Source organism: Dipodomys spectabilis, unplaced genomic scaffold (genome assembly GCF_019054845.1).
Source record: "Dipodomys spectabilis isolate Male_0828 unplaced genomic scaffold, ASM1905484v1 ptg000050l, whole genome shotgun sequence".
Classification (NCBI taxonomy): Eukaryota; Metazoa; Chordata; class Mammalia; order Rodentia; family Heteromyidae; genus Dipodomys; species Dipodomys spectabilis.
The window spans coordinates 10512208-10534378 of record NW_024870727.1 but is presented as its reverse complement, the minus strand read 5'-3'; the positions used below and the strand labels follow the sequence as shown (position 1 = coordinate 10534378).

The following is a 22171-nucleotide window of genomic DNA, read 5'->3' as shown; positions in this document are numbered from 1 at the left end:
AAGGACTCAAAAGGGAAAAGTGGTAGGCAGTTGAAGAGAAGGGTAGAATGCAGTGAAGAATCCCAGGTGTATATTCTACAAAACTAAGAAGAGTGAGAGAGGGGCAGGGAAGGAGGGGTGGGTGAGAATGTGGAAAGGGGTGGCGTTCATCAAGATGCACTGTATTCATAAACTATTAGTTAAATGGCAACTCCTTTGTACAACTCCTGAAAGATACTAATGTACATAAAAATATTAGAAAGGCCAAATTAAAGAAAAAAGAAATAACTTCTAGGGGAACATTAAGCTCTTTTTGTTGTTTTTGTTGGTCTTGGGGCCTGAACTCGGGACCTGGGTGCTGCCCCTCAGCTCTTCAGCTCAAGGCTAGTTAGTGCTCTATCATTTGAGGCACGGCGCTCTTGTCTTTTTTAGCTTCTGTAGTGCTGAGAAATCGAACCCAAGGCCTCATGCATGCAAGGCAAGCACTGTACCACTGAGCCACCTTCCCAGCCCCAATTAATCTTTGGATTAATTAGTTTCCTTTTTAAAATTTTTTATTAGCTCTAAATAGCTAAATAGTACAGAGGAGTTTCAACATGTCACTTTCTTTTTTTGTGTGTGTGTTTTTCTCCATCAATTTTATTTTTTGTATGTTTTTTATTGTAAAAATGCTGTACAGGGGGGTTACAGTTACATGAGCAAGGTAATGAGCACATTTCCTATTGAGCATTGTTGCTTCCTCCTTTGTTTTCCCCCTACCATCCCTTCCCTCCCACCTCCACTACTCCCCAACCCCTGCCCAGCAAAAGTTCATTTTCAGCATAGTGTTTTGTACATTTCATTGTTTTGTACATTTCATTTTCAACATAGTGTTTTGTACATTTCATTGTTACAATGGGTCAACCTGTATCCTTACATCAGCATTTTGTTTTTTTCCTTCCCCTCCCCAAATTATAGAAGTGTATATACATGATGCAGGGCACTGACATCAAATACAGTGAAAACGGGTTATACTGTGGGGAGGAATATACAAAGCAACAAAGAAATCACATGGTACATTATAAATACGTTAGAAGCAATAGCAAGAAAGAAAAAAGATATTTGTGTCCCTATTTTGGGGTTCATTTCGCTTAACATCATCTTATATGTTCATATGTACATAGCTTTTGGCCTTTTCTGCTTGTCCTACACATGTACTAGTTATTGCAAATAAGGGAAATCATAGGACCTATGTTTCTTTGGGCTTGGCTTACTTCATTTAACATAATTTTTTCCAAGTATTTCCATTTCCTAACAAATGGGGTAATATTCTTTCTGATGGAGGCATAGAATTCCATTGTGTATATATACACATGTGATATATATATATATGTATATATATATATATATCTCACATTTTCTTGATCCATTCATCTACTGCGGGGCATCTGGGTTGGTTCCATATCTTAGCTATCAACATGTCACTTTCTGAGTACAATGCATCTTTATCAATGACTTCCCTTCTCCCATCTCTTTCAATGCCTTCCCTTTTGCTCATGCATCTTGAGACTGTGACATTCTGATTTTTTAAGTATACTTCTTTATTATCTTTAAGTAGTTGTACAGAGGAGGTGCAATTCAACAAACAAATTTAGGAGTACAATGCATCTTTATCAATGTCACCCCTTTCATCCTTCAACATTCTGATCAAAAAGAAATTTAATTATCAAAGAACTCAGAATTTAGTTTGCAGCTTGTTTTCTAACCGTGTGGGAAATCTGATTTAGATTTAGATTTTCCTGGTCTTTATTCTGATTTTTCCTCTTCCTGATGCTGATAGTTACAAAATATTTTATTTTTTAATATTTTTTATGTAATAACTACCCATACGTGTATTACATCTAGAATGTCTACAAGTATTACTTGCATTCTTCTCTTTCACATTCTGTAGTAGTCATGATTGCAAACATTTTGTAGAAAATGAAGAAATAAATCATTCATATTTTTATAGAAAACAGACATATATCTATGACACCACTGCTCTTTTTTTTATTTTCTAGGCCAAATGTTTGCGAAGAACAAGAGCTGACAGTAGTGCGACTTGCACACCCATGCGTGTAAGCCTTTACACACATCGTCAAATGCTGGAAACCAGGTTGCCGGTGCCCCAGCTGGTGTGCTGGCTACGAAAGGAGGTAACGATGCTTTCTGCCTTTAGGTTATTAAAAATCAAAATCAGAAGCCTCCCTGCTCCTAAAATATGTTACCTAATGCATTTTAGGAAAGAATTCTTACATCACAAATAAAGGGGATACAGCCTGCCCCCCTGGGATGATTCAGGATGATGCTTTTCCCTTCAGGGATGGGGTCTGGGGTGACTTATAGTTCTCACGTATGTGGGAGTATTATGGGTAAGATGCCACTAATTTTACCTGCTGGCATGAGATAGCATTGTAAGCTCAAGATCAGAACATGGACAGAAACAAGGAATATTGTGTTGGTGTGCTAAATTTAGCAGGTCTTAGATCCGGGGTATCTACAGTTGTGAACTAATGCCTGACCTACCTTTGGCCCCGTTGTTACACTTTGAAACCTAGAGCTGCTTTAACTTTATTATGGCCTTTGAATTAGGATTAACTCAGCAGGCTGGGAAGAGAGCAGAAAAGCAAGTGTCCACAATGCTTTCTGCGGGTCCAGGCTTTTTCCTTTTTTCAAAGTTTTAAAATAGTTTGACAAAACATCTAAGAACCTCTTGATACAGATAGTTGCTGATGGGTTGAGTGTTATTTAAAGGAATCAAATAGATCTAAATTCAGGGCACCCCTAACCTTAGAACAAAGTGTTCTTTTAAGTTAATGAAGGATTTCTTGTTAATAAGTATTACGGCTGATGGAAACATTGGAATGTTTATAAATAACTGTTTGCTTTTGTATATAACAGTCACTAAAGAGAACTAGATGAAACATTGCCAGACTGAATTTATAATTTCAGATATTTATATAGATACATACATACTTTCTGTGTGGTTGTGTGTATATGGGGGAGGGGAAGTTATCCTTCAGATTCTTGGTCTAAATTCAGGGTACTTAAATGAGATTTAAATCTGAAATTTTTTTTCTCTGGTTCTTAATAGCTGTGTGGCCTTAGACACAATTTCTACCTTTTTCTGTGCCTCAGTCTATCTATAAAGTTGGAAAAACAATTCCGTACATAGATATTATGGAGATAAGCTGAAAACATATTTAACACATTTTGTACAATGCTTGGTATGCAGTGTATTCTCAGTATGTATTGGTATAATGCAATGGCAAGAAAGCTTATTTTAAAAGAAATCAGAATGAAAACCATACTTATGGGTATGTGATTTATTCATTAGGATACTTGTTTCTGAATATTTTTTAATTTAGATTTATGTATAACCCCTGCAGGAGTTAATCATTGTCAGTATTAATCTGAAGCAAGGAAAGAAAGATATGATAGGTATTCAAAATTGAGAAGAAAACAAGTATGAATAAGTAAAACAGGTTTTGTATTTTTTATCCAAAAGAGCTTACTAGTCACACTAAGTAATGCATTTTGTGCATAACACCTGCTTGTAGTGACAGCCAGTTTGAAACATGCTTAGAATCTTTGTCAAACTTATAGACTTTCTGTTCATATGAAAGCATACAAACTTACATTTGTGTCCCAATTGGAGAGATACACATGAAAAACATTCGGCTATATTACAAGATGGCGAATAATTAAAAGTTTTAAGCAGTGATGTGCTAAAAAGCTCTGCCTTTTTATTGTTGTTGTTGTCAGTGGTGGTAGTGTTGTTTTGTTCTTTGTTTTTGTTTTTGTTTTGTGGCAGTACTGGGGCTTGAATTCAGGGCCTGGGCACTGTCCTTTAGCTTTTTCACTCAAAGCTGGTGCTCTACCACTTGAACCACAGCCTCATTTCTGGTGTTTTGGTGTTTAGTTGGAGATAAGAATCTCATGGATTTTACCTGACTGGTCTAGCTTTGAACCTTGATCCTCCGTTCTCAGCCTCCTGAGTAACTAGGATTACAGGTGTGAGCCACCAGCACCCAGCTGGAGCTCTTGTTTCTAAAAGATGAGAAAGAACAATATACATACACACAGAGGGGAAATGAAAATTGAATTGATGGGATTGGCTGGGATATGAAGAGAGATATACAAATAGAAGAGAATGTTTTAGCACTTCTGGGAAAAAGGATAAAAATGGCACTGATGTGGAAAGCCAATATTTGGTAACTTTTTTTTTTTTTCTTTTGGTCTTTAATTTCCTGAACAACTTCTCTTCACTGTGAAATTTTGGCATGGCACACATATGTTGATCTGTTTATGTACTGTGTACTTATCAGGCTATATGTCATTTTTAGAACCTGGTAATTTTGTATTCCACCTCCAAGAAAAAACTGTTGGCCCCTTTCAGAATGACAGCACACTGGTTAAGATTGTAAGCTGGGGTGGAGACAGTCTATGAGGAGCCTTTCACATCAGTGACACTTGCTGCCCTTTAGGATAGCCTTGTCTCCATTTTGTCTTTCTTTCTTGATCTCCTGAGTGACCCTTCAGACAGTACTATGTTTTTAGAAGCAATGAGAAGAACTGCCGTAAGAGGAATGTTACCCTTTCCTGATTCAGATCCCTGTGTTTCTCAGGACTTGGTACTACACCACATACAGACAGGTGCACAGCATACAGCTGCAGACGGTCTACAGGTGCTGTCCTGGCTGGAGCCGGTGGGATGATGAATGTGGCTGTCTGCACTGTAAGTTGTTATTCTTCCCTTCAGACTCTCTCACTAGAAGCAATGGTTTTGCTTGGTGTGGGGATTCCTGCGTATTATGCCTGCCAGGTTTTCGCATTCAGAGCATTGCCTTGGACTAAATATTCACACATGACCTGTGGAAAAATGCACAAAAAGCCTTCCGCAGAGTGTTTCTAATGATGGGTCACAGCTTAGGACCCGTGGAAGGGCTGCTTTATATTCTGTCTCTTGATTTAAAAAGACAGTTGATTTAAAGCCAGACAGGTTATACCCTGGCGTCCATCTCTCTTTTCTGTTTGCTTCTTTCCCATATCATCAAATTTGTAATCCGCAGTTGATTCAAAAGTCCAGGGGGAAATCACTGTACTAAATCTAAATGGGATTTCTCAAGGTGTACTTATCATGATTAATTGCACAACTCTAGAGGCAGTTTACTTTTTAAGATGAAGCATGCAGTCCTTTTGTAAACCTCTGGTTGAGGGCATTTCAGAACCTCAGGAGAACATTTGACAGCACCCAGGTAGCAGAGTTAGTGGCTTTATAGACAGTTCATTCACAGAAGGAGAAATGGCTCTGTTTAGCAACTCCTTTGCCTACATTATGTGCTCACGGTTGTTTCCAAGTCACTTAAAACCCTTTGATGTGTTGCAATCAGCACAGCACTGGAGCACAATTTATCTCTCCTGCTGCTGTGCACCATAAGGAGTTGGGCCAGCATCCTACATCCTCCCCCAATGTGCTTTTTGCTCTGGAAATACCTTAGTAAAGTTGCTGCAGACTTCTGTCAAGCAGGCAGAGTGTTGACTGGTACATCCAGGGTCGTTGTGTCTTTACAAGAAGTTCTTGGACACCTCACCTGTCTGGTTTAAGATGAGTGTTAAGATCTGGACACAATGCCATCACAACTCCTGGGATATCACAATTGTGGGCTGAATTTGTTATATGCTTTACCTGTGCAAGATCTGTCACAGTACTTTGCCTCTGGTTAAGTATTAATGTGTATTCATTCTAGATTGGTTCGGTCGTCTTATTTATGCAACTTATCTAGACCAGTCCCTCTCAGATTTGAATGTAGAGGCAAACCTGGTATCTTACCCTTAGCCATGTTTTAGATTTGGATTCAACAGGCCTGGGATGGGCCTGAGATGGGGTAATTGTGTAAGCTTCCTGGTGATATGAATGAATTCTAAGAGAATTCAGAGAGCAAGGCCTTAATTTGTAACAGCATTGCTCTTGAACCTTGCTCTGGAGAGGCTTGTAGAAATGTCTCCATGACTGTTAAATTAGCAACATGATGCCTACATTGATTTTTCTTCTTTCCCTCCCCTCAATGCCATTCTCCCACCCTCCTTTCAGCTACCCCTGTGGTGGGGAGTCGTTTCAATGGAAAGAAGTGCTCAGCTGGTGAGGGCCAGCAGTGCCGCTGTTCAGAGGGATTTCATGGGCCCGCCTGTCAATAGGGTGAGTTCTTCAGTAGGATCCTTTCATTATCATTTGGCGCTGTCTGCTCTGCTCTGAGGGACCAGACCATTTTGTTGATGCAGACAAATGGTAGGGTTAGCTCTCTGGGGATTGCCGATCATTTAAAACGAGCCACTAAGCAGAAATCTACAACCTACCAAGTAACAAGCATCACGAAACGGGCTTTGTAGTTTAGTTTTAATTATTGAACCTAAGAATTCAAAGGGTAACAGTAAGTGCCAAATAGTGGTAAAGGAAAGAACAGCGGAATAAGAAAACGCCAATCTGACCCTAGATGTGAAATCTCTTAGTGGGCCATGGATTGAAATCGCTGGTACATTATTCTCCTAGGAAGTCTCTGTGCTTTGTGAATAAGCAAAATGCATTAACATGAATTGTGGTGTTTGCTGATGATGGTTTCATGCTGTTTATTGAAGTAAACCCACAAAAGTATCATATCTTAAATGTTTCTCAAAGTCACAACACGTGGCAACCTGGTTTTCAACTGTCAATGTCAGACAGGTGCATTTAAGATGTTTTCGATGTGGGAAGTATTTGGAATGGCCATTGCCTTAAGCTTTCCTGAATCCACTATGAGAGGGGTTATTTCCAAAGGATTGCTTTTGGCTTAATCTTCTGATTCTCCTCCAGAGAATGTGTCTTTCAGAACAAGGAAAAGCAAGTGAAACCTAGCTTACTGGAGTTGGAGATATATATGCACAAAGTTCATGAAAATATTGCATTCATTGTCTCCTGTGGCTCATTTTTTTTCTTGTATTCATTTCCCAGGCCTTTGTCAGTGTCCTTGAAAGAAAATTTAGGCTCATCTTTTCTGTGGACCACTTCAGAGTAATTCTTATTATCAGTTAACCCCAGATGCTCTTTCCTGAGTTGCTTGTCTTATACCTTTCTAAACTCAGATTGCAAATTAAAATATAAGCAGACTTATAATCCCAATTCATTATTTGACTATGGAACACTGCTTTTGAAATAGATCAGTAGGTATTTTGAGCTCCAAGATATATCTTCATTTTTTCCTATGATTTTAAAGCTGTCATGGAAACCACACATTGATCCATGATAAATTATTTGCCTCTAGACAAATTATTTCATATACATGTGCAATGCTTGTTTTCTTATCTTGATCAGTAATTGTGATGTACAATTACAGGTGTCATTGTTTCATCAAGAATTACAAAAATTAATGACCACTTTACAAATGCATTTGTTTTGGTAAATCTTGCAACATATCCCAGCCAGGAAGAGAAAGGTAATTAGGAAGACATATGCAATGGTAGTGTTAAGGAGTGCTACCTAGGGTAATTTATCCTTCCTTTTCTACATCAGTGCTTGGCTATTTTGATTATTCTAATTCTTTTTTTTTTGGTGGGAGGGGGGTCTGATCATGGGGGCTGAACTCTGGGCCTGGGCGCTGTCCCTCAGCTCTTCAGCTCAAGGCTAGCGCTCTACCACTTGAGCCACAGCGCCACTTCCGGTTTTTTTCTTTTTGCTTATGTGGTGCTGAGGAATCAAACCCAGGTCCTCATGCATGCAAGGCAAGTACTCTACCATTAAGCCACCTTTCCAGCCCATTCTAATTCTTAGCAACTTTCTACACCAAAGAAATTAATATGATTTCAGCAAAAGCTGATCTTTCAAGAGTATAGTTGAGAGAGTACATAACCTACTAAGCAGATTGTCTACAATCTAACAATACAGCCTTTGAGCTGCTATTTACCTTGTCACTGGAGTTTTGTTCTGATTTGTGAACATGTAATCCTTGACCTGATTGATCCTATTTTGATACTATTCCCCTATTTTTGTCTTTTTGTTCCATATATAATATATATTATATACATGTGTTTCCCAATAAAAAACAATTTTAATGCTGTGTTCCAAAATACATAAATAATACCAAACTATAAAAAGTTAAGGAAATTTCAAATCTTTCTCTTGTCTACTGTAGCTTTCTATAAGCAGCTGCCTAATACCTTAGGATCTCAGGGTACTACTGTTTCTCATCTCATCATTTACCAATGAACAATAGGATGTTTGCAGTTTTCCGAGTCATATTCCCAGCCATGGGATTGTTGCAGCCAATGTATATGTTTTTAAATTTTTTCCCTTCCCTTCCCTTCCCTTCCCTTCCGCTCCCCTCCCATTCCCTCCCCTTCTGTGTGTGTGTGTGTGTGTGTGTGTGTGTGTGTGAGTGTGTGTGTGTGTGTGTGTATGTGTGAGTATGTGCATGTTTGTGCACATACACATGCATGAAAGCACTTGTTCTGGGGCTTGAACTCGGGGCCTTACATTTTTCTTGGCTTTATTGCTCACAGTCAGTACTCTACCACTTGAACCACACCTCTACTTCTGTCTTTTCTCTGATTAACTGGAGAAAGACCTCACAGATGTTTCTGTCTGGGCTATTTTCAAGCCTTAGTTCTCAGAGCTCAGCCTCTACAGGAGCTAGGACTATAGGCAAGAGCCACCAGCAGGTTATTTTTAATTTTTATATTCTTAATTATCAAAATATCTTTAAATTATTTGTAAGGATTTTTTATATGGTAGTAATAACTCTTCAATTTATTTGATTAAAAGGAATTAAAATCTTTGTGAGTTGTATTTATTTACTTATATTAGGGGTTTGAAGTCAGGGCCTTATGCTTGCTCAGCTTGCTTGCTAGACTGGTGTTTCTTTCTTTAAGCCATGCCTCCCATCCTGCTTTTTTGCTGGCTACTTTGGAAATATAATTTTATAGACTTTTCTGCCTCATCTGACTTTGAACTCTGATCCTCTGGATGTCAGCCTCCTGAGTAGCTAGGATTACATGTGAGAGCCACCAGTACCTAGCTATATATATGGTTTTGATATGTTATCATAATAGGAAATCATTTCATCTTTATTCCAAATCCAGGATAAAGTATATACGATTAGAATTCCTCTACACATGTATTGCACAGATAGGATAAAATTGACTTTGAGATGTATGGAAAAGAGAACTTCTGAAAGCAGATGGCCTTTTAAAAAGGGAGAAAAGACTATAGTCTTAGAGAGAACAGGGACATGTGAATAGCTGAAGAAAATGCTTAAAGTCAATAATGATTCTGAAATTGCTGATCTACTTAACTCATTTGAAAAATCTGACTCTAATAAGGAAAAATGAAGAAAATGAATCTGGACAATTAGGAAGTAATGAAGAGCTTTTTTCTAAAATAGCTATTGATTAAAAGAATCAAAAGGAATACTTTGAAGATTTGAACACATGCAAATCAGGCTAGATAGCTAGTAAGAAATTTTTCTCTCTTTTTTTTAAATTTTATGAATTCAGAAAGAAAAACTTGGAGTTTCATTAACTGATTAATACCACAGACAAAATCACACCTTTTCCTCTCATCACATACTCTGTCTTCTTTTTCTTTAGTCAGAAGTCAAATTAAATGATACTGTGCCTAATGATTGATTGTTAAGTTTCTGAGGGCTGCTTCTTTCTCATATTTCTATATTCCTTCATTTAAGTCAGTCTTCTAGTTAGTAAATATTTATATATCAGGTTGTGTGATAGACCCTCAAGATACTAAAACAAATAGGTTCTTCTTAGTGTGGTGGGAAATAGAAGCCAGGAAATAAATGATTACAGCACAGCTTACAGTTGGTGTCATGGAGAAGAATTCTGTGTTTAAAGAAACATGTGAAGGTCCGCCTTTCACATACCACGAGCTGAGGAAAGCTTTCCTTTAAAACATTATTTTTTTTTACTAGGAACAAAGATTTGTATGGGTTTCTGAAGCAAGGCAGGACATGATAGAAGAAGGGCCTGTGGATGAAAGCTCTTCATCTCGTGGCAGCCCCAGAAGCACAGAGTAGTAACCAGAAGTGGGCAGGACTACGGAAAGGGGGACTGGGTTAGAAGAAGTGGGTCATTGCAATGCCCCTTTGAAAGGTGAATCTTGGAATACCACTAATTTTCCTGGTGCTGGTGGCTCACGCCTGTAATCCTAGCTACTCAGGAGGCTGAGATCTGAGGATCACGGCTAAAAACCAGCCTGGGCAGGAAAGTCCATGAGACTTTTATCTCCAGTAAACCACCAGAAAACTGGAAGTGGTGCTTTAGGTCAAGTGGTAGAGCATTTGCAGCTCAAGGACAGCGCCCAGGCCCAGAGTTCAAGCCCCACAACTGACAAACTCCCCCCCCCATAAAAACACCACTAGTACTTAAGATCAACAGAAACAATAATATGAAGTTTGGTAGAGAGAATAGTGTAACTTTTAAGTTGTTAAAAAAATTAATACAAGGAAAGACAACTGTTATAAAAATGAAAATTTGTTGTTCTCTTTTTTGCAATAGAGATACAAATGAATCTAGATTCATTAATGATATGTGATTTATAAAAATTAGGTGGGCAGCAGTTCTTGTGTGTGTGTGTATGTGTGTGTGTGTGTGTGTGTGTATGTATGTATGTAGCCAAAACAGCTGTTTGTGGGCCCCTGAGTAAAGGTAGTCATGAGTGATAGGATTCTATGGCCTGTCCACTCATTCACTTAGTTCTCTGAACAGACAATCCTGTAGTTGCTCTTCCTGAGCACTTAATAACAGCCCCATTCCATACTCTACTTCTCACTTTCATGGAAGAATCCACAAATATCCTTATTTCAGAGTGCTTTGCTAGCCTTAATGTTAACATAAAAACAAAAAACAAAAAAGAACTATCCAGGTGCTTGTGGCTCATGCTTGTAATTCTAGCTACTCAGGAGGCTGAGGATTGTGGTTCAAAGCCAGACCTGGAAGGAAAGTCCATGGGACTCCTATCTACAATTAACCACCAAAAGTAGCTGACAATGGAGCCATGGCTCAAGTGGTAGAACTCTAGCCTTGAGCAACGAAGCCTAGGGACAGTGCCAAGGATCTGAATTCAAGTACTAGGACTGGCACACATACACACACACAGAAAGCTTTATTGAAACACCTATTATATACCAGACACTATGTTCAACATTTTATGTGCAGGAAATCATTAATCCTTTTAAGACTCAGATATGTGTACTTGTGCTTGCCCAACTTTTATACCCAACTGAGCCATACAAATGCCTTCTAGAACCAACAGTTTAGAGACCAGGGGAGCATGGATGTACATATGTGTGTGTTATTTCCTTTTTTACCTACCCATATTACATGCCCATCTGTACCCATACTCTTATACATATATATAACTTAAGCTTCAGAGTCTGTAAGCTTCACCTCAAACCCAATACAGATGCCATTTTGTTGTTTGTGAGAGTTCTGTGAGATAATACATGAATCATCTGGAAAACTTCAGTTGGCTGAGAAATTCTCCAAGCATCATGGAGGAGAGCTCAAAGTGAGAGGAAAGGCTCCTGATTCCTGTTTATATTTCCATGTTTGTTGGACTGTTGAGTGTGATGTTGGGTCACAGGTAAGATTTCAACTCTTGGGTAGGTTCCTCCTGCCAAGGAATCAAATGGCTGTATGATTCTTTTTTTTGGGGGTCCGGTTGTGGGGCCTGAACTCTGGGCCTGGGCACTGTCCCTCAGCTCTTCAGCTCAAGGCTAGCGCTCTACCACTTGAGCCACAGCGCCACTTCTGGCTTTTTTCTTTTTGCTTATGTGGTGCTGAGGAATCGAACCCAGGGCCTCAGGCATGCAAGGCAAGCGCTCTACTACTGAGCCACCTTCCCAGCCCCTGTATGATTCTTCTTTGCTGTTTAGATAAGCATCTGGGCCACAGGATTTTTGTTGTCTTGATGTTTTCATAAAGTTATTTTTGTTTGAAAAGTATTATAGGTTGGATTGTGTGTCTCCATTCCCAAATTAATATTTTGATGTCCATACTCCAAGTACCTGAGGAAATGATGTTATTTGGATATAGAGTTAGTGCAAATGTAATTAGTTAAGAAATGTAATTTCATACTGAAATCAGGTGTACCCTGAATCTACTAAGACTGGATGTCCTTATGACAAGGGAAAATTTGAAAACAGAGGCCAATGTACAGGGAGAACGATGCATCAACAAACCAAAGGAGACCCGAGGTTGGAGGTAAAGCAGCAGGAGCAAGGTGACAAGCATGGAAGGATTTTCATTCAGAAGGGACCAACTGTGCTGACATCTAGGTCTCTGAGCTCTACTTAGCAAAACTGGGAGATGACACATTTTTGTTCCTTTTATGTCACTCAGTTTGTGGTACTTTGTTCCAGCAACACTGGCAAACCACGATTGGAAAGTATGAAAACATTTAGTATTTATCTACTGTTTTATTTCAGCAGTTGGCCTGTTGCAACAATGAAAACAAGGAGAAAATGGCAGGGGGTTTATAAAGAGCAAATTATGCTAAGAAAACTTGATGGCTTATTTTAATTGAATTACGAAATGAGTGTGAGAAAGCAACCAACTTAAATTGGAAAAATGCAAAAATAATTAATTGAGGACACTTAATAATCTTCAAACCTAAGTGAGCATTGCCAGGAGATATTATACAATGGAATGCAGGTTATAGTGGAGGCCAGTTGATATGAGATCTTAGCATGCATCCACAGTATATACTAGTTAAATATTTAGTGTTACTTCGTCATTCAAAGGTGCATTTTATCTGAGCCCCAAGCCTTCAGCAAATTCCTAGAAATTCCATATTAAGGTAACTACATTCTGCTTTATATATTTTGACAAAATCTATGGTCATAAGGAGAGGAATGGGGAAAAGATGATTGAAGAATGGATGGACACAAAGACAGATATCCTGACATGGATTGAAAACAGAAGCTTTAGAAGTGTGGTTGCTAATATATCTACTAAGGTATGCATTGCATGACAATTGTTAGCAGTCCTAGAAGCTGTTGCAAGAGATTGCATGAAAAGCACTTGCTATTTTCAAATACGACAGTGTTAGAAGGGAGTGACTCAGGACTATCCAGGGTTATTTGATTTTGCATGGTGTAATTCATGATGCACTAGAACATGTGGCAGTGGATAATAACAGCAATTACAGCTGACTTGCAGATCAAGCTTTCTATACACCAGGAGCCATCCTAAAGTGCTTTACACATGTTGGCTTATTTAGAATTCACAATAATTCTGTTAGGTTTAAACAATCCTCATTTATGGATGATACATGTCTTAGCCCACTTTCTGTTGCTAAGACTACACTATGAGAGACTGGATAAATAATAAAGAGAAGGTTATTTTGGCTCATAGTTCTAGTCCAAGGTGGAGGAGCCATACTTGATGATGAACTTTTTGCTGACAGAATCTGGTGGGGCACAGGGTACCACATCACCATAGATAAACATGTGAGAGACCAAACCTACCTGGTTGACTCAATCTTGAGATGAGCCATTAATCCATCAGGTCTATTCATGTAGTACTTACATGAATAGGCCAATACATCCATCAGTCCAAAGTCCCAGCAGTTCCTACCTTATAGTATCTCATAGTAAGAATTACACTTCCATGTGAATTTTGTAGGAAACAAACCATATTCCCCAAAGCTCACATGTCTTGTTTTTTGAGCTGCTGGGTTGGTGGTAGCTGGTAGTATTATGGAAAAGTGGTTGGGACATGAAAGTGTGGCATTGATGAGTTCATAGCTCAATGAGCTGGAGGAGGTGGAGGAGGGAGGAAGAAGTTGTTGGAGGAAGTTGGATACTGTGGAAATGCTTTTGAAGGCTGTATCTTGTCCCTCGAACACCTATCTCTTTCTGGTTCCTGGATCCCATGAGGAGAGCAATTTTACTTTACCTATTTCACCAAAGAACCAGCACTTGCGATGCCAATGAACCATGGACTGAAATCTCTGGAACTATGTGTTAATAAATCTTTCCTTCTTTAAGTTAATTTTCTCACAATGAAGAGAGGTACCTGACACAAAGCCACAGCAATGTACTCTGTATAGAGGTGTGAAGTATATTCCTGAAATAATGCTGATACCCAAGTTCATCTTTTATCCACAGTGCAGTGGTGGTTCTTTAAAATGGAAGAATATGCTTGTGCAAGAAAAATACACAGTTGATATAATTTGCCTGGGAGAATTTCTGTGTTTGTGAAAGATGTTAATGGCATCATTTCCCTGAAAGAGTTATAAAAAGATTTACATGCTATTTTGAGTGTTTAAACCTGGTGTGTGTCTAGGAAACAAAATTATCATAAAAGCATGAGATAAATTGCTGCCTTCAGTTTTACTCACTGCACATACATATTCCAGTGACTTCTTAGCACGTCTGAAATACATAGGTTGTTCTGCTGTTGAAAAACCTACACTCTCAATACGGAAACAAGAAAAGAATGATTTTTATATGATGAGTAGAATTCCAAGACACACCTTCAGAGTGACACAAAAGCCAGGTTGCAGTGGGGAGTTTTGGTAAAGAAGATTGAATGTTAATATCGTAGTATGCATTCTTGCCATGGTAAATACAATTGGCTCCAACTCTTTGGACATGTAATGCCATTGAAGATTGTAAGATGTCATATTTTGTATATAAATGTGTATATCATTGATGAAGCTACAATTTAAGGCAAAGACATTAAAATGCCAAAGGAAATGAAACTGGTCAGATCTTGGAATATTTCTTCTATATTGTTGTTTACAGCCAATAAGATTTTTTAAAAAATGAAACTTCTTTTAGTCTCTTGGGTACAAAGTAAGTTTTTGAAATATACCATTTGGTTTATTAACTAGAGTTTAAATGTCTTTTTTTTTTTTAAAAAAAAGAACATGATATACATGATATAAAAGAAGATATCCTTCTTTTAGTCTCTTGGGTACAAAGTAAGTTTTTGAAATATACCATTTGGTTTATTCACTAGAGTTTAAATGTCTTTTTTTTAAAAAAAGAACATGATATACATGATATAAAAGAAGATATCCTTGGTAGAAATGAAATAGGAGAATAGTTCATTGCGCAGATGAATATTTTACATACACTAATTTTTTTAGATAGCCAGTCTGACTTCTTCCTTGTAATTTGAGCTTGAAGTATGGAGTATGTGTGTGTATGTTCTGAGATTTTAATTCAAGCTTATTTGTTTCTGGATACAGTGTGTTTGAAAGGTATTAGCATTATCTGGTTTGAATGAACAACTTAAAGTCTTGAGGTTTTATTTTTTTTTGAAGCCACTAATTCTAGCTAGTAACAATGCTAAATGGAATGAAACTTTCCCCTCCTCTCTATTGGAGTTTAAGCTGGTCAGTGGTAGAAATGACAAATATGATAATTAGTCATTTAAACCTCTGAATTGATTAGGCATTTTTATTTCTTTTTATTATTTTAAGTAGTTGTATAAAGGGATTTCAATTCAATATGTCCAATTATGAGTATAATACATCTTGATCAGCATCAGTCCTTCCAGCATTCTCCTCAGTCTCTCCAAAATCCACTAATTGATTAGAACATTTTATCTTGAGTAAAAAATAAATAAATTTTCATCCAAGATTCTCTGCTTTTGAGTGTCTGGCATTGGAATGCTGATATGGGAAACAGAAGGAAGTTCCTGGAGGCAGGCCACGCTGGTGGCATTCTTCAGACAGGATGGACCTAGGCACCTAGTGAACCTGAGGATGGCATAGTTTGAATGTGATTTACTCATGCATTTTCTGAGAGAGGGACAGTAGAAAATGGGAAAGATGGAAGTGGCACTATGGCTCAAGTGGTAGAGTGCTTGCCTTGAGCTGAAGAGCTCAGGGACAGCACCCAGGCTGAGAGTTCAAGCCCCATGACCGACAAAAAAAAAAAAAAAAAAAAGAAAAAGAAAATGGAAGATAGCCCAGCGTGGAATCTTGCATTCTTATGAGTTATAAAAGACCTGACAGACTCCTGATATTGAAGTTACAGATTTAGCTTTGTAGATTAGGCGCATCACAGGTGCATCTCTGGATCCCATAGTAGTCAAGCAAAATGAAGTGCTGATTGTGCAGGACATGATGCATTATTGTACGCTTTTAACATCAGTCATCTGTTTAAATTATCGTGTCTCCCAGTGTTTATTCTCGGGATCACTGCTTCTGTTGCAGTTTAGGAAATAGTACCTGAAATGAAGTTACTGAGTGTACCTGTGTTTGAGAAATGCTGTGTTATATAATTACATATCATGTTCATTCTTTGTATGGTTTTCCATAACGTTCAGTGGGTTACATGTATGGTGGCCCATACAGAATGTAGACTCTTGGGTATTCAAATTTATATGGGCACTGGTGACTCTTGCTTGTAATCCTAGCAACTTGGGAGAGGCTATGTACGACCTGATTCTGGGAGATATAGATCAAGGCCAATTCAGGTAGAAAAATCCACAAGACACTATTTCTTGAATAACTAGCAAAAAACTGGCCTTGAAGTGTGGCCCAAATGGTAGAGCACCAACCAAGCCAGCAAGCCAAGCAAGTGTAAGGTCCCGAATTTAAATTTTGGCATTGCTCCCTCAACCAAATTCCTATAACTAGAAAGTCCTTAAAATAGTACTAGTTTGAAGCATTACTATTTATCTGGAGCCTTCCTAAATATATATATGTATATATATATCATACATAGGTATGTTATATATCATACATATAAGGTTCTGTACATGTATATAACATAATATATAATTTACATTTTACAGACAAAACTATAGCTGCTTTTCCAATCTTCCTAACCAGTAATAACACATTTATATAATAGTAGAAAAAAATCACATTTAACAAGGTGCTTTCCAGTATGTCGACCCATTTCAGCTCACATCGCCATATGAGGGAGACCCAAGAAATATCATTGAGGTTCCAGAGTCACAACTTGTACTTAACTAGGCCACAAAGGCAGCCCAGATGTTTGCCTGCAATGCGGAACGGTCCTGCTGCACAGCATGAGTGTGTGGGGATCAACAGAGCTTGCAGTGCATCCTAAGTTCCCTATCTTGGGACAAAATATGCACCTGAGGAGGCTGAGTGTGCTTTGGGATTCCTGCCTTATCTTTCTTTATTAAAGCTTTTATAATTCCTACCTTCTCTTCTTTTACCTTGAACTATTGCATCTCTCAGAAAACACGCCTACGGCCAGAAAAATTAACATGTCCTCTTGGTCTAACATAGTTACCACTTGACCTCAGAGGTCATGAAATGAAGTAGCGAAAGGGATTTGGTAGTCAGTGGATGGGTGGATGGATTTGGCTGGGAAGGGCGGGGTTGAGTTTTCTTGGGGAATGTGCTCTGCAGGCTTCATTTCATGTGGTTTTCAGTTTGAGGTTCAGAACTGGCTATGGCTGTCCTCTCTCAGGTCAGTGCTGAAAGTTGGGGGTAGCTATTTCTTTGTTGTTGCCTGTGGGTTCAAGTGTTCCTGCTGTGTTACACAAAATACAATTCTAAAGTCCTGTTTCTCAACAGGTTTCACACTGTATTTCATACCTACTCGGGTCTTTCCCTCACCTCTCCATGCTCTCACACAAACTAGCTTTTGTAACTGGTTTAGTAAGAAATATTCAGTGGGCCCTGTTGGCTTATGCCTGTAATCTTAGCTCTCAAGTGGCTGAGATCTGAGGATTATAGTTCGAAGCCAGCCGGGTCAGGAAAGTCTGTGAGACTCTTATCTCCAATTAATCACCAAAATTGCCAAAACTAGAGCTGTGGTCAAGTGGTGAAACACTAGCTTTGAGGAAAAAAAAAAAGCCCAGGGATAGCACCCAGGCCCTGAGTTCAAGCCCCAGTATGGCACACACAAAAAATAAAGAAATACCCTGCCCTTTAAAATGGCAATGCCATGATTATAGTGAAAATGGGAATATGTACCACACAGCTGAATGCTAAGCTAAGTTTTAAGTTAAATTGAAGATAAGTAGCAAAGAAATTAGTTTTGCCTGGGGCTCTGCCCTTGGACTTCAACTTCTGGGATGTTTTCTAAATCCTTGGAATGTCATTTCTGAAGGAATAATTTTTCCCTAAAGATGTATGTCACCTGATAGCCTAACAATTCATAATTCATAAAGTGGAATTCATAAAGAGGAAACTGAGCACACTCACCTGATCTTAAATTTGGGATCTTGTACAATCAGTAGGACTGAGTAAGGTTTTGGGTGACTTTCAGAGGGCCTGAGTTAAATCCTGAAATCAACCAATGGGCAGTCACAACCAATCACTCCTGCATGATGGTATCTCAACAAGTACTGTCAGTCCTAGTGCTTAGGTTAGCTAATGGTTCGCAAGTCTGTGTTCACCATCACATGTTAGGGCCAGAAAATTGACGCATTCTGTCACCAGTAGGCGGAGGACAATGAAAACTGCACTTTGGTATTTCCCCAGATACCATCCATTGTGCTTTTCCCCTTATTGGATGGTAAGACAATGGCCGTTTGTGATTTCCAGGAGGCCTTACAGCAAACGGTTGAACACCAGGATGGCTGGTGTCAGAAGTGAGGGTAGTCTTGTGGGAACTTCTCCCTATAATTTCCCAGGACTTGCAGAAGAGGGGTGCCTCTTCTCTCTTGTTTTCTTCTTTAAGGATGAAGGGCTTTGGGCCTTCTATGAGACGGAGGAACACAGAGATGATGAGAGGCCACTTGCGGTGCTCAGCTCTTGCCATGGAGCTGTTTTCTACAACAGCAGTGAAGAACAATGGTTGCCTGTCTGCCTCAGTGGGTTGAAAGTAATGGCTTCACACACCCATTGATTGAATCAGATGGCAAAACACAGAAGGCAAGTACAAAAATAACATTATTATAATCTGCTAGAGCCGAACAATGCTGCAGGCTGGGGATGTGGGCGAGGAGGAGAATGAAGCATACACGAGATGTGAAGTTTTCAGAGACTGCCTGCATTTTGAGTGAACATTTGTTGAAGTCATTGTAATGGTTTAAATACACTTTTAAAATATCCTAGGCTAAGGGATATTTAACAACTGGAGATTTAGTTATGTAACTTAACCAAGGGATATTTTTTTCCCTTCGTTTTGACAGGAAAGATGATATGTTTTGTTCTGTTGTGAGTTCTAGTGACCCCTGCTTAGCTTTCATTTATCACAAATAATCTTCTCTAGGATACTGCAATTGCTGCAATGTTGAGATCTTATATTACATCTAACCTTGGAGAAGGGTCAAAATAAATCTGTGAATTAAGTAAGAATATATTACAGCTGGCTGAAGAGCGTGTCAGGAATGCCTGAAGAGGAAAATAAGACTCTCGAGCTCATGGGCTCCTTTTTTCTGTCATTCTGGAATTCAGTGGCAAGACACAGTCGGTTTTCTTATCTACATGTTTCTTGCATTCAGCCAATTAAAGACTGAAAATACTCGACAAAATATTCTGAAAATGTCAGACTCCTTACTTTCCATATTCCCTAGACAATACAGTCACGCAACTACTTCATAGCACATATAGAACATTAGGTATTATAAATGATCTAGATACTGTTTAATGTGTATGGGAAGATGCACATCGTTGATATACAAATTCTTGCCACTCTCTGTCAGGGGATATGAGCAGGTGGGTTTTGGTGTTCTGGCAATGGAGTAGTGCTATACTTGATTTCCCTTGAATATCAAAAGACAGGAGTATCACTTACTTTAGTCCTATGCGAGGAAACAGAATAGAAAAGCATGCAACTAAAATACTTGGGTTACTCACATATAGAAATAAGGAAATACTTAGATAAATTAGAGGTGACAGTTCATTCTTACCTAGGAACAAATATATACAATAGAAAGCTCAAATACCTTGATTATTTAAACGTATGCTTGGCTATGGTTTAGAGAGAATCCTGAAAGAGAAACTCGTTGGTAACTTCACTGTTAACCTAAACAAATTAATGGTACAGAGACCTACAGAGGAAACCTGGTTGCAAAAAATTATACAAGGAAAGGAGTAAGAAAGATGGAAATTAAATTCAGTAGGAAGTTAATCAAATGGGGACTTACACTGGAGGAAATGGTGGAAATGAAAATAATACTAAATGTGATAATATAAAGATTTAATAATTAATATGCTAGACATCTTAAAAATGTAATTCAAAATCTTCCTTCTTTATGCCTTTTGTTCTTATCTAGAAATTTCACTTTGCGATGATGGCTCAATTAAAGATAGGAAACTTATGTGTTCTAAGAATGTCACTTGAAAAATATTCTTCATGACAAGTCATGATTAAAATTTTATATGTTCAGGAAAATACTATACTATTTTTCAAGAAAAATGAAAGGAAGAAAAATTAGATAAATGACAAAAAAACCCCAAATGGTGATCATACCTAATGGTTTAATAAACATGAAACAATAAATGAAGATTTTCATGATTTAGTCATTTATGTATTGGGAAAGAAAGGAAAAGGGGTGATTGTATAGGCCTAGCATCTCAGCTATTTATGTGGTGGAGATTGGAGGATTATGATTCCATACCACCCAAAGAAAAACTTGAGAGAAATCCACTGTATTTTCTGCCCATATGAAAAATGAAGCCAAAGAATGGAGTTATGGTTGCTGTGGTCAAGCTCTTGGAGCTGCCTAGCACTGCAAGGCCTTGAGTTCAGATTCTAGTAAAATGAGTGAGCGAGGAGGGAGGGAGGAACAATGAATTGTTTCATTAAATTTGGCCATTGGAATGATATGTTCAAAGCATAGCTCTCTAGTCTTTTGAACAGTTTATATATTTTTATTATATATTACTTTATGTTATATATTATTTTATATATTGTTAAATACATATTTTTTGTATGGTACTTGGATTTGAACTTAGGGTCTTATGCTTGTCCAAGTAGTGCTCTAGCATTTGAGCAATGCCATCAGCCCAGATTTTTGCTGGTTATTTTGGAGGTAGAATGCCACACTTTTTAGCCCAGGGCTAGCTATTAGCTATAATCCTTCAGGTCCCAGCCTCCTGACTAGCTAGAATTATTGGTGTGAGCCACTGGGACCCAGCTGGGCTACCTTTGGATAGCTATTAATATTATGAATGTATAGAGACCATTTATGCAGTTGCTCACTCAGTTTTCCAAGTTCAGAGAAAATAGAAAAATACATGAAATCTAATTTCAAAGCCGTTAATTAATATGTCTATTTTTTTCAGTGTGTTTATTTATTTATTATTGGGCAAGACTTTGATAACTACTCCATCTGCCATAATTTTTTAAACAAAAAAGGAAGAACTTTCTTCCTAGAGACTAGAAAGTTCCTTTTATGGAAGATGTACAATCACAGAGCAGGATTTGCATAAAGGAGATGCAAATTTAGAATGAATAGTAAGAGAAAGAATAAAAAAGAGGACTAAGAGGACTTCCAAGTCTATAAAGCTCTATCTCTGAATGGTAATTTCGAGGCCAGGACTAAGACTTAACTTCTTTGGATCTGTGCATCCCTCACAACTTCCCAACTAGGGACTTAAAACAAACATAGCTTTCAATGTCTCTGTGCAGTTGGAAACAAATGGATGAATCTGAACATTTCATTTAGTTTGCCACCTACTGTGCAGCTTTAAATCTGAGACTCTAGTTAGGCTGATGAGGTATTTCCCTTTCCTTAGAGTCATTATGCCAGTGGTTGGGGTCATTGTCTCAAGGAAATAAATATTGCAAGGTCTGTCTGACCAGCTCAGCTAGGCTGAGATGAACATCATGCCATACAGCCTGATCAGTGACACTCTTTTGAGAAATAAACTTTCACCCAAATAAAATAATAACCACACACCATCAGCAGATGAGGTGATAGATATCAGCGGTCAAGACAGGAGGTGGGGGTGGAGACTAAAGAAATACAAATATTTGCTTCAAATTAAATGTCATTGTTAAATTGCAGGAGCAAGTCACACTACAAAGTCCCATTCCTTTATTCTCTCAGGGATTAAGTACCCAAATTCATCCCAAATTTGTTTGGTGTTAACAGTCTCACCAGCTTCCTTTGGTCATGCCTTCGCAGTGCTTTGGGAGCTACTGAACAACTTGGGCATCAAAGCTTTTATTTGAGTCTTTGATCTTCCTCTTCAGGTTAGACCTTTTTCTGCCGGCTTGCAATTTCTCAGAGAGAA

The 22171-nt window shown here is 38.3% G+C and overlaps 1 pseudogene; it reads left to right on the top strand.

The window, feature by feature from the left end:
* Nucleotides 1-1914: 1914 nt before the first annotated feature.
* LOC122107261 overlaps nt 1915-22171 on the top strand; it is a 434407-nt pseudogene continuing 414150 nt past the window's right edge.